This window comes from Triturus cristatus, chromosome 11 (genome assembly GCF_964204655.1).
Source record: "Triturus cristatus chromosome 11, aTriCri1.1, whole genome shotgun sequence".
NCBI lineage: Eukaryota > Metazoa > Chordata > Amphibia > Caudata > Salamandridae > Triturus > Triturus cristatus.
In genome coordinates this window covers 974,514,509-974,526,718 of record NC_140594.1, presented here as the reverse complement: position 1 = coordinate 974,526,718, position 12,210 = coordinate 974,514,509, and positions in this window count along the sequence as shown.

The window sequence follows — 12,210 nt, the reverse complement described above, 5'->3', positions numbered from 1 at the left end:
CCACCTCTGGCAAATACTCTTTACATACAATTGGTGCATTCCCAATCTTCCAGTACTCATTGTTCACTTTTTAATCGCCATGAAGTAGAGAATATTGAACATTCATTATTTTTCTGTCCGGCCAATATTGCACCCAGAAGAAAGTGGATTTATCCCATTTGCTTTTGTTTTGGTCTCTGCCATTACTTGCCTACTTTGTTTCTTTTCCATTGTGTTCACTTTAAGTAGGTATTCACAGTGTATGCGGTTTACTAGAAAAGGGCTAGGCCTGCCACTATAGGCTTTCCAGAATTTCCTTTTGGTTAACCCGTTATTGGCCAAAACTGAGTTAGATGAGCATGATACAGATTGAGGAATATATGGGCATGGTGTTTTTAAAAAATGTGTTCCTTGTAAATATTAACTGTATACATATTTTATGTGATATTTCACAATTTTTATTTATTGCGCAAATCACTTTTCAATGTATTTGCTTTTATGTTTTTATGCAGAATTGCCCACAAAATAGGCTTCTTTGATGATAGTCATTATTTACACCTCCACAGAACTGATGCAAAAGTCTGAAGCCTCCTCAGGGTAGGCATACCCTCACTGGGCAGGAAATACAGGTTTGTATCTCTCAGATGTTTTGCCACAAAGAAAAAGGCACCAGTAGGACCTCGCTTTGAAGGTTTATGGTCTCAAGAAGGTCTGCTTACCTATAGCTTCCAACCTTGCCAAACTAGTCTATTTGTGTTATGCACAAAGATGTCTAAGGCCCTACTTACAAGGTGGGGTGAATGTACTACATGGTAAATTCACCTAACAATGTACGTATACATGAAGTAAATCCAACCTAATACAGAGCAAGCACAATTTAAACCCCATGGAATGGAGAATTACCTTACTGTATTGATTTTTTCAGTCAGCAGTACTACAGAATTTTCAGTTCCCTGAGGTTTAACACATACATTTACCACCTTCTCTGAGTGGGTGGTAAGTGCCAGGACCACTGAATGATTGGAGAGTAAGGGAGGGAATGGAGTTTTTCCTGGGTCTGACCCAAGTGTAAGGAAGACTGTTTTCCATGAGCTCTTGCCTCCTCTTTTCTTGTACTGGTCTTCAACCCTCCTCAGAGCTACGTATTGGCGTCTGTACATAACCGTGCTTCCGGGTTCTGTAATGTCGTGCACTGAAGCAGTAAACTATTGCAGATGCTGTTGGATTATCTCAATTATTTAGGTCCTCTGTGAGGAGCAACGTAGAGTAACAAGCAGATATTCCAAGATGCCACTGCCTTTGGTTTAAGTTTCATTCAATCAATCAATCAATCACGTTTGTTAAGTGCTACTACTCACCCGTGAGGGTCTCAAGGCGCTGTGGGAGGGGGGGTTTTGCAGGTTTCAGTCCATCAAGGAGGGGGTCTGTCGAAGACCCAGGTTTTGAGGTTTCCTGTGAAGATGGGGAGAGATGTTGTCTGTCTGAGGTGGAGAGGGAGGGCATTCCAGGCTCTGGCCGCAAGGAAGGAGAAGAAGCGTCCGCCTGATCTGGTCTTTCTGGTGCAGGGGACCACGGCGTAGGAGAGCTGGGCTGATCGCAGGGTCCTTTGGAGTGTGTGGAATTTGAGTCAGCTGTTCAGGTATGCTGGTCCGGTGTCGTGGAGGGCCTTGTGAGAGTGGGTGAGCATCTTGAAGGTGACTCTAGCTTTGATGGGGAGCCAGTGGAGTGTGCACAGGTGCTGGGAGATGTGGCAGTGTCTTGGCAGGTTGATGACCAGTCTTGCGGTGGCGTTCTGGATGTTCTGTAGCTTGCGTGTGAGGTTTTTGTTTATTCCGGCGTAGAGTGCATTGCCGTAGTCAAGTCTGCTGGTGACCAGGGCTTGAGTGACGGTCTTTCTGTGTTCGAGGGGGATCCATTTGAAGGTCTTGCGTAGGAGGCGGAGGGTGTGGAAGCAGGAGGACGAGACGGCGTTGATCTGGCGGTCCATTTTGAGTTCGGAGTCCAGGATGATTCCCACGTTGTGTGCGTGGTCTGTGGGGGTGGGCGGACCTCCGAGGGCGGGTGGCCACCAGGTGTCGTTCCAGGCATCAGGGTGTGGGCCCATGATGAGTACTTCTGTTTTGTTGGTGTTTAGTTGAAGGCAGCTGTTTTTCATCCATTTTGCGACGGCTTCCATGCCTTCTCGAAAATTGTGTCTGGTGGTGTTGGGTTCGTTGGATAGGGAGAGGATGGGTGTCGTCTGCGTATGACACAATGTTGAGTCCGTAGGTTCTGACAATGGGGGCGAGCGGAGCCATGTAGACGTTGCAGAGCGTAGGGCTGAGGGATGACCCCTGGGGGACTTCTCAGGTGGTTGGTGTAGGGTCCAAGAGGAAAGGGGGAAGTCTGACCCGCTGTGTTCTGCTGGAGAGGAAGGAGCGGATCCAGTCGAGGGCCTTGTCTTGAATCTCTGCGTCATGGAGTCTGCATATTAGGGTGCAGTGAGAGACTGTGTCGAATGCCGCTGAGAGATCGAGGAGGATGAAGGCTGCTGTTTCTCCTTTGTCCAGTAGGGTGCGGATGTCGTTTGTTGCGTCGAGGAGGGTGGTTTCCGTGCTGTGGTTTTTTCTGAAGCCGGATTGGGAGGAGTTGAGGATGTTGTGCTCTTCGATGAATGTGGCGAGTTGGCTGTTGATGACTTTCTCAATGACTTTTGCTGGGAAGGGGAGCAGGGAGATGGGTCTGTAGTTTTTGAGGTTGGTGTGGTCCACCGAGGGTTTCTTGAGGAGGGGGTTGATCTTGGCATATTTCCAGTCGTCGGGGAACGATGCGGTTGCCAGGGAGCGGTTGATGGTGTGGCAGAGCATGGGTGCGATTGTGTCAGTGGCTCTGTTGAAAATGTGGTAGGGCAGGGGTCCGTGGGGGCCCCAGAGTGGATTGACTTCATCGTCTTCAGTGTGTCTTCGGTGGTGAGGGCTGTCCAGTTGTTGATCGTTGGCTTCATGGTGTCGGGGTGGTTGGTGAGGGTTCAGTGTGTTGGTTGTCTTCATCGAAGTTGTCGTAGATGCTCTTGATTTTGTGATGGAAAAAGGTGGTGAGTTTGTCGCAGAGGTCTTGTGAGGGTGGGATGTCGGTGGACTCGCTGGTAGGTTGGGCGAACTCCTTGATGATGTTGAAGAGTTCTTTGCTGTTGTGTGCGTGGGTGGAGATTCTGTCTTCGATCACTTTTTTCCTAGTTTTTGTGATGAGTTGGTGGTGGACTTTGGTGGTGGCTCTGAAGTTGTTGTGGGCTTCCGTGGATTTAGTGTTCCTCCAGGCCTTTTCGAGGTGGCGGCAAGTGCGTCTGGACTCTCGAAGTTCAGTGGTAAACCATCTAGCTTTCTTGGCGTGGATGTTGTTGTTTTTCTTGAGGGGGGCTAAGGTGTTTACGCTGTCGGTGATCCATCTGTGCAGGGTTCGGGCTACGGCGTTGGGGTCGTCGTTTTCCGCGACGGTTGGGGTGGAGTTGCTGAGTGATGAGGTTAGCTGGTCGTCGGTGATTCTGGTACAATTTCTTCGTGGGAAAAGGTGCTGGTGTCTGTGGATGGTGGGTGTTCTGAAGGTGAAGTGGACGCATCGATGGTCGGTCCATGGGAGTTCGTTGATGTGGCTGAAGGTGATGTAATTTCCTGTTGTGAAGAGGGGGTCGAGGGTGTGTCCTGCTGAGTGCATGGGTTCGGTCACAATCTGGCAGAGTCCAATGTTGTGGAGGTTGTCCAGAAGGGATATGGTGTTGGGGTCCCGTTGGTTGTCGAGGTGGAAGTTGAGGTCTCCCAGCAGGGTGTAGTTGGTGGATGCGATGGCCTGTGGCGAGATGATGAAGTTTGAACTTTGGTGTTTTGACTAGCCTGGGTACTTTGTTTGGAAGTGCGTTTGGTTTTGGGTCCCACCGAACTCGGCTTTGTCCATGCTGGTGCTCCACTGTGTCGTGACTCCCGAGGAGATCCAGAGAGTTTCGGTCACACAGCATGGTGCACCAGGACTAGAGGATGCTGGGTTGGAGCCAATTCCATTAAATGGCCCCATTATTAACTGTCCTCATAAAACAATTTGGTGCCCAGAGTCTGAAACCCCTGGACCCGTGGGCAGGGGATTCAGCCCTGAGACAGCAAGTACCCAGGAAGTAATGATATGGCATATAAGGTGTTCCAAGCCCAGGAACAAGGACTGTACCTAAGGAGGAAGAAGGCAACACTGCAGCTCTGCAAAACAACAAACGGGTTAGAGAGCTAAGAACAATTTTAGGCTAGTCTTGATTAGCTTTAGGATTAGGGAGGATGTTAGCAAAGTCTTCATCCCATTCTTTATTTATTGATCCTCTAGTACAGTTTAGTACAATCTTAACAACTGCCGTAAAATGTCTGTAGGCAAATGAAGACCTGGTAAAGCCCCATCGCATACAGAGAAGGGGAGAAGAAGTGTAATGAGGAATGGCCAGGGGGTATTAACCTCTACCACAGGAATGAAGGATACCCCTGCACTACTGGAACGATTCCCATATTTAACATCACCTTAAATAACACTGGGAGATGGGTCAATCCCGGTAGAGGATGTTGATGGTGGAATCGGTGCATTGTCTGCACAGTCATAATAATCCTCCATAAAAACTTTTGACATAAACTATTTTAAACTTGGAATAGGAAGGAGTCCTCTTATGTTTAGAGTACAACAAAAAAAATGGAGATTACCTGGAGAAGGACTCTGTCTCTATCCTCATTCCCCGATACAGAACTTTTAGAACCACTTTAATTATGTTTTTCAAATCTGATGATTGAGATGCATAATTTTACAAGTAAGAGGAATGCTATCAGCTTTATTAAGGATTTAACAGTTCACAGGATAATAGCAAACTAGACCAAAACAAAGAAGTAATAAATACCCCGGACTTGGCAAATGAGGACAACAGAAGGAAAACAGTGACATCAGTATTGGAAACATCAGCTACTGCAACATCATCATCAGTTCTGGATGTCCGGCTTTTAATGGAGAAAACTCTACATGGCTTAGTAGAGTCATAATGTTAAATAATGATGAAGTAAAATCACAAGCGTGCATCCTAAAGACCATTCCAATAGAAATAAAAACGATAAACGCTTGTATGCGTTTCTTCATAAAACCGATAATAACACCAGGAGTCAAGGACAACGGGAGTTTGTCTACATCTCGTATAGGCCAATGTTGGTCAAAAAGAGGGCCGACTGTTCTTCCATAAAAAGAATCTCAGATAAATACAGGAATAAAGGACATCCTTTTTGTAGAAAGAGCAGTTTTAAAGGAAGTCCTAAGGATTAATGTAAAAAAAATGAGAAGCAAAGGGAATGGTCATTTGCAAATAGTATCTAAAGGGAATCCCTCACTTGTTGTTGGTCAATTAGGTAAAAGGAAGCATGTAAAAGTGAGCATAGTGGAACAAAAAATAAGGGAAGAAGATGTAACCTGGGAGATGCGAATGTTGGATTGTAAGAGTAAGTACAAGTAAGTGTTAAGAAAAAAGAGAAAGACTTCTTAAGACCTTTCAAAAATGTAGTTCCTCCTGTTTAGTCACAACAGAAGACTTAAGCCGAGTGGGTTTTACAATGAGTAAAGATGGTAGAGAGATAACAAATATCCTATTACATTCCTTGGTAGTAAAGAAATTGATAATGCAGAAAACAGCATAGGAGCTGATTATGAGTACAACGTTCATTGACCTCCATACTCCTAGTGGCGCAGTGGTGGGAGTCCTGCCTCCACCCTAATCCAAAGCAGCTTTTTGGACCATCCACCGCTGCACCAGCTACACCAGGGAACCGCTGTTCCCTGGCGGTGGTGCAGTGCACAGGTCTATATGATATGGAAGGCTGGACCGCCGAGCATATTATGAGTTTCCCCACCGCCAGCCTTTCATGGCGGACTCATCACCATGAAATGGCTGGGGGAGGGGAAACAAAGAGGCTCTACCTGGCCTCCATATCCCCGCCACCACAGGGATGCATGCAGGGAGGCGCAACATGTTCCTCCATGTTCGCCTGCACCCCAAGCTCCAATAAGGCATTGAGTTCACTGTCCATGCCGTGCTGGAACTACTTTCAAGTTCCCATTATGGTGCCTGTTTTCAAGGACCACCGTGGGGACGGCAAAAGAAAGGACCAAAAAAGCCCACCAGACAAGAGTTGTACTCATAATCTGATGGGCAGTCCCTGTATACCCTTTGGCAGTGCAGAGCTGGCACAGAGCAGGTGCAGCACTGCCAAAGCCATAATCGGCCCCAAAATGTTGAACAAAGTTAATCTCAATTAATGAAATAGAGCAGCAACAATTAAACCCTTTTTTCAAAGCACCAAGCAGCCTTAAGGGCAGGTCAAACCAGCAATGTATGGTCACAGGGTGCTCTATAAACATTGACAAAGAAGGACTGAAGATGTGGGTGCCAAATAGAAGAATAGAAGGCAGAGTTCAAGAAATACAAACAAGAAACATTTATGAGTGTTCACTGGCGTAACAAAACTTGAGGCTGGTGGAAGGGCCCCCTCCGGGCTCAATCAGGAGCTCTGCAGACAGAGTGCTGTGCTGAGAGGACCCTCTGGAGCTTGCTCCCCCCACACACCACAGGGGCTGCGGGGGCCTGTGTTACGCCCCTGTGAGTCAAGATGAGCAAGATGATAATGGGAGAAACTAGGATGATTACGATATTTATTCCTCCAAATCCCTGCGGTAGTTAAGATGTAATTGTCATTGTTTGAATTGACTGATAATACTACGAAAGATGAAATAAAGCAGAAAATAAATATGTTTGCAAGAAATGTGAGTGTGCCGAGAAACACTGATTTTTTATGTGTTCATTTATGTAAAGTCTAATGGACAAGTCAATTCTCTGGTAACCCCAGGTGGGTTTTTCACTATAATTTCTTAATTGAATAAAAAATATTATGATACAAAAAAATTGGGTCAATAATATCCGGATGTGAAACATTTCATCAACAGAAATTTTGAAGGTAAAAATATTGTTTTAAGTGTTAATTTTAATATTGTTGTAATAATGTTAGAGAAAATACTGTTGTATATAATATCATTTTATAAATTATTTTATATATATTTTATTGTAGTTCATTTTATTTCAGATGTTTGGCAATTTGTTTTGTTAGTGTGTTTCGTTACAAAACATTTTCTATATGCAAACTTTTGTATTATTTTTAATTTTAGTAATGTGTAATATTAATTTTTATGTTAGTATGTTATAGGAGCGGTATGTTTGACTTTTAGGGGATAAGGGTGGAGAGAGTTTTTTAAATGTAGAAATTTTAATTTGATTTTGTATTAAATGTTTATAAATATGCAAATGTTTCATTCTCAGTTTTGTAATAATGTACATGTTTTGGTTTCTCTTAAGAAATTGGAAATATTTTAGTTGTGTGTAATTTTTGTAATCATATTTTAAATGTTAAGATTATAATACATTTATAAATATTAATTTAAATGTTAGTGTTTTTAATGAAATGTTAATCAATATGTATGGACTTTAATGTATTGAAAAATGATATTCATATTTTATTTACATTATAATTTACAAATAAAAACTGTCTACATTATTAATAAAAAATCTAATATGGTATAAAATAGGTAATAGGAAATGAAGGGCCAGATGTATGACCATTCTGTTTTGCAGGTCGCAAATTGCGTTTTTTGCGACTTGCGATTCGTGACTCACAAAACAGAATGTAAAAATATGTCTCAGGCACATTTAGTGATCCCCAATGGGGTCGCAAATGACGTGCTTCATCAATATTCATGAGACAGGTTGCAATTTGCAACCCATTGGGAATGAACTACAATCGCAGGAATGGTGGCCTGCTGTGTTTGCTTTTTAAATAAAGCCATGTTTTTTTTTTAAATGCAGCCTGTTTTTCTTAAAGGAAAATGGAATGCGTTTAAAAGATAAAAATGAAAAAGTTTTATTTTCTGTGGGACCACTGCCTGCTCTTACAAAATATTTTCGCTGCCAAACACAAAGGGTTCCCCATTTGCGATTGGCTTACCACCAATTTAAAATTGGTGGTAACTGCAATTGTTTTGCTAACGCATTTGCGGTGGCAAAACAACTGTACATCACACTGCAACTCGCTATTAGAAAGTGCCGCCCTTGGCACGCCCCTTCCTAATAACGACTCACAAACCCTATTTTACGAGTTGCTAATAGGTTACCCACTCGCAAAATAGGGTTTGTACATGCTACAACCATTTTTAGCAGTCATACATCTGGCTCATATCTTATATATTTTTTGTTCTGTTTTTTCCAGAATTGTTTTCCAAAATATTTAAAACATCAAACATGTCTTATTATATGTAATGGAATATTTTATGATTTCATTATTTTGTTGATGTATATATTTATATTTATTTTATCTAATACAATTTTCTTATATTATTACATTATATGTAGCAGTAGAAGTTGGGAATATTCTTTATTACGCTTTTTGAGAAACTGCTAAATAAGGTTTCCCCCTCTTCAACGAACATGTCAATTGCATTGGCCACACAATTTTTTGCTGCATTAAATACTGACAGTTTGGACCTCTTTGTAATCCCGTAAGGGCTCCCCTTTGCCTTCCTTTTGCCCAAAATAAACTGGGTACATTACCCTCTGATTTCTGAGGCTCAAGGTATCAGGAGGATCCGATAAAGAGAAGTTGCAGAATGGGCAAAGGTTGTAGATGTTAGTAATGCACATGCCTCTTCCTGTCTCAGATGGGCTAAGATGGCCGTCTCAGGCCAGTTTTTGCCCAGGGGCATGCCCAGGCACGACCCACGTGCCTCCTGTACTGCATGATGGATTCAGCTCTTCAATGCATGTCGGTCTAGTAGAGGCCCCTCCTCTTTTCCTGGGCAACGAAGTTCCACCCCAGCTACAGGGCAGCAAAGTGTCTCCATGTGACATGTGCCACTGGAAAACAACCAATTAAGAACCCCAAACTGCAGGATGGCTCCAGCTCTTTTCTGCATGCTGGGCTAGTAGTGGCCCCTCCTCTTTCCCTGTGCAAGCCAGGGGATTAACTATTACACATTGTTTATTTAATTTTTTAAATAATAAAACAACATTTTTATAGGTTAGAGTTTATTGGTAAATATATAGATTTTGTTTTTGGTAACAGTGTGATATAAATAAAGTTTTTATTTATTTTCCAAATAAAAATGTATTATGTTTGACTATGGCGTATGTAGAGTGAATGTAACCTTTTTAATATTCACTACCTGCTCCAATATGTTTTAGATTGGAGGGGGAATGGTAAATGTAATCCCTTCAGTCTCTACCACCTTCCTCAAAATGGTTTAGATTGAAGTGGGAATAGTAAATGTAATCCCTTTAGTGTTCAACAACTTCCCCAAATGGCTTAGATTGTGGTGGGAAGAGTAATTAACTCTTCTACTGTTCAGCACCTTCGTTAAATTGCTTTTGTATGACGTAGGAGTTGTTAATGTAATTTTATTAGTATCCAAGACATTCTGAAAAACGGTTCACATAGGAGCTGATTGTGCATTTTATATACAGTATCAATGATAACATAGTTTATTATGATACGGTACATAACAGTTGTAATTTTTATATCTATCTTTTCCATATTTATTTCATGTATATATTTACATTTTTTTAACATATATTTGTTCTTACACAAAAGCATTTTCATAGTGATGTACAGTGTGTAATTTAAGCCGGTGGATGTCAGTGGGGGTCACCAACACTTATTTTTGGGGACTAGCACTTATGTTGCCACACAAGATATTTGCTGAGTGCAAGAGGGGGAACAGCACACAAATTTGAAAGATGGAGAAAGAGAAAAATGTCAAAACTGCCACAGAAACTGAAAGCAGAAACATGTAAGAGCAGGATAAAGGGGCAGAGAGTGTCTGGAACTAGCTACTTATAGGTAGTTTGAATCCCCTAGCTCTATTCTATACTAGGGACGTATTGGGTCTGTTAATACCAAGTGTGAGAATTTCCTTTTGAAGGCAGGCTGCAAGACAGGACTGTATTTAAAAGGACATACCAAAGGGGATGATAGACGGAGCGTTTGAGCAAATCAAACACTCACCCCAAGTCAACTGATCTGGGATTAATCCATCATCATTCTTTAGTTCACTCCACCAGCCCAGTTCAGACATGGCCATATGCAAATCAGTCTGACCCTGTGCCTCATGGGAACAGTCCATCCCAAACTGCCAAGCCATGTCTTCCTGGGACCTGTTTCGGGTTCACAACCCACATCAGCCAGGCTATCTTGAATCCAGTGGCAAAGTGAGCAAGTGACCCACATCTGGGCATACCCTGGCAACTTAGGGTGAACAAAGCAATACCAAAGGGGATGATGGACGGAGTGTTTGAGCAAATCAAACACTCACTACCAGGCAACTGATCTGGGTTTAATCCATCATCATTCTTTAGCTCACTCCACCACCCCAGTTCAGACATGGCCATATGCAAATCAGTCTGACCCTGTGCCTCATGGGAACAGTCAAGCCCGAACTGCCAAACCATGTCTTCCCTGGCTTGGCAGTTCGGGCTGGACTGTTCCCATGAGGCACAGGGTCAAGACTGTTTTGCATATGGCTGGGTTCAAACTGGAATGGCATGGTGAGCAGAAAAACGATAGATTTAGTCCCAGATCTCTGTACTGGGGTGAATGTATGACATTGTTCTGCATTCTGTCCATCAATTGTTGTTTTTGCATTTGTCACCCTGAGTGGGACAGGTATGCTCAGACGTGAGTCCTGTGCTCTCCATGCCACTGGAATCAAGCTATCCTGGCTGAAGAGGGGTGAAACCCCGAAACCGGTTCTTGGATGCTGTGGTGAATATATGACATTGTTCTGCATTCTGTCCATCAATTGTTGTTTTTGTATTTAAAAGGAAAGCAGGCACACAGCAGCATACACAGGCAAGTGCAGGAAATCTGCTGAGCCTTGAAATCTCCATGCCCTGTTATATACTAGGGACCTTTGGAAAGATTGAATCCCCTGGACCCATTATCTACTAGGGACTTATATGTTCTGTCATGACCAATTGTAAGTGTACCCAATTACATGCACCTATTCAGAGCACTGGCCTTGGGCCGGCTTAGCAGAGACCAGGGCACAGCCAGAGTCAGTTACCACCAGTACCAGTCAGCAAAAGAAATGCGGGTGAACAGGGCAAAAGGATGACTTTCTAACAATTAGTTTATTAAGACAAGTCAAAATTGAGCCTGGCATGAGGAAACTTCTTTTCACTAATTGTCCTCATACTCAAAGGCATTCGCGAGCTGCATGAAAATCAGGGCTCCCTGCATGGACATTCAGAGAAGGACAATCTCCTTTTTATATTCATCACAGGAATCAACAGCTTAATGGGGCACACTTCTTCTCGAAGCTTGAGCTAAACAATGGTTATCATCAAATGGAGGAATTGTTGTCACAACATACAACAACAACCTGACCTTTGCCGCTCACAAGGCAGTTTACAAGTACGAATTCCCAGTGATAAATGTGTCTTGGTGGTTGCAGATGGTGGGTACTATCACTCACCTTTGAGGACCTCAACTTACATTTTATTGGCAGACTTTGACCTAGAGCAAGACAGAGAAATGCAGAAAAGTTAGAATGGAGGGAAGGCAATGGCATAGGGAGAAAGCAGGGCTGAAAAAGAGGTTTCAAGAGTAAAGGATGCAAGTTAGTAATTATAGAAGGGCATCAAGTATAATTGAAAAAAGGAAGCCTTTGTATTTGCAGACACCAACATTCTGAAGTTGAAGCAGCGGGCTCCTATGAAATACATTGAGCTCCTGCATTTTTGTATTTATTCGTTTTTTTCTAATCAAGCACTGAGTATTTGTAGATGTTGCGCCAGCACTGAGAAACCTTTTGCTGTAGAATACCTACAGGGTCAAAATCATTGGCTCTGTAATATTTAAAGAATCGTTATTAATATCTTGGAAGCAGCGTAGCATAATTTATTGAGATGGCTTCTTAACTGAAAGATGTATATTTGGGGGGCTGTTAACTTATATATGGCTTTTGCTGGCATTGTTTACGGAAAACAACCTTTACAACGCAGTCATTACATCGCACTACATTTACAATGCAGTCATTACATCGCAACATCCTTTACAACGCATGTCACTACAACACAGCCATTACATTGCTTGTCACTACAATTCATGACACTACTACGCATGTCACTACAATGCAGGCATTACATCGCAT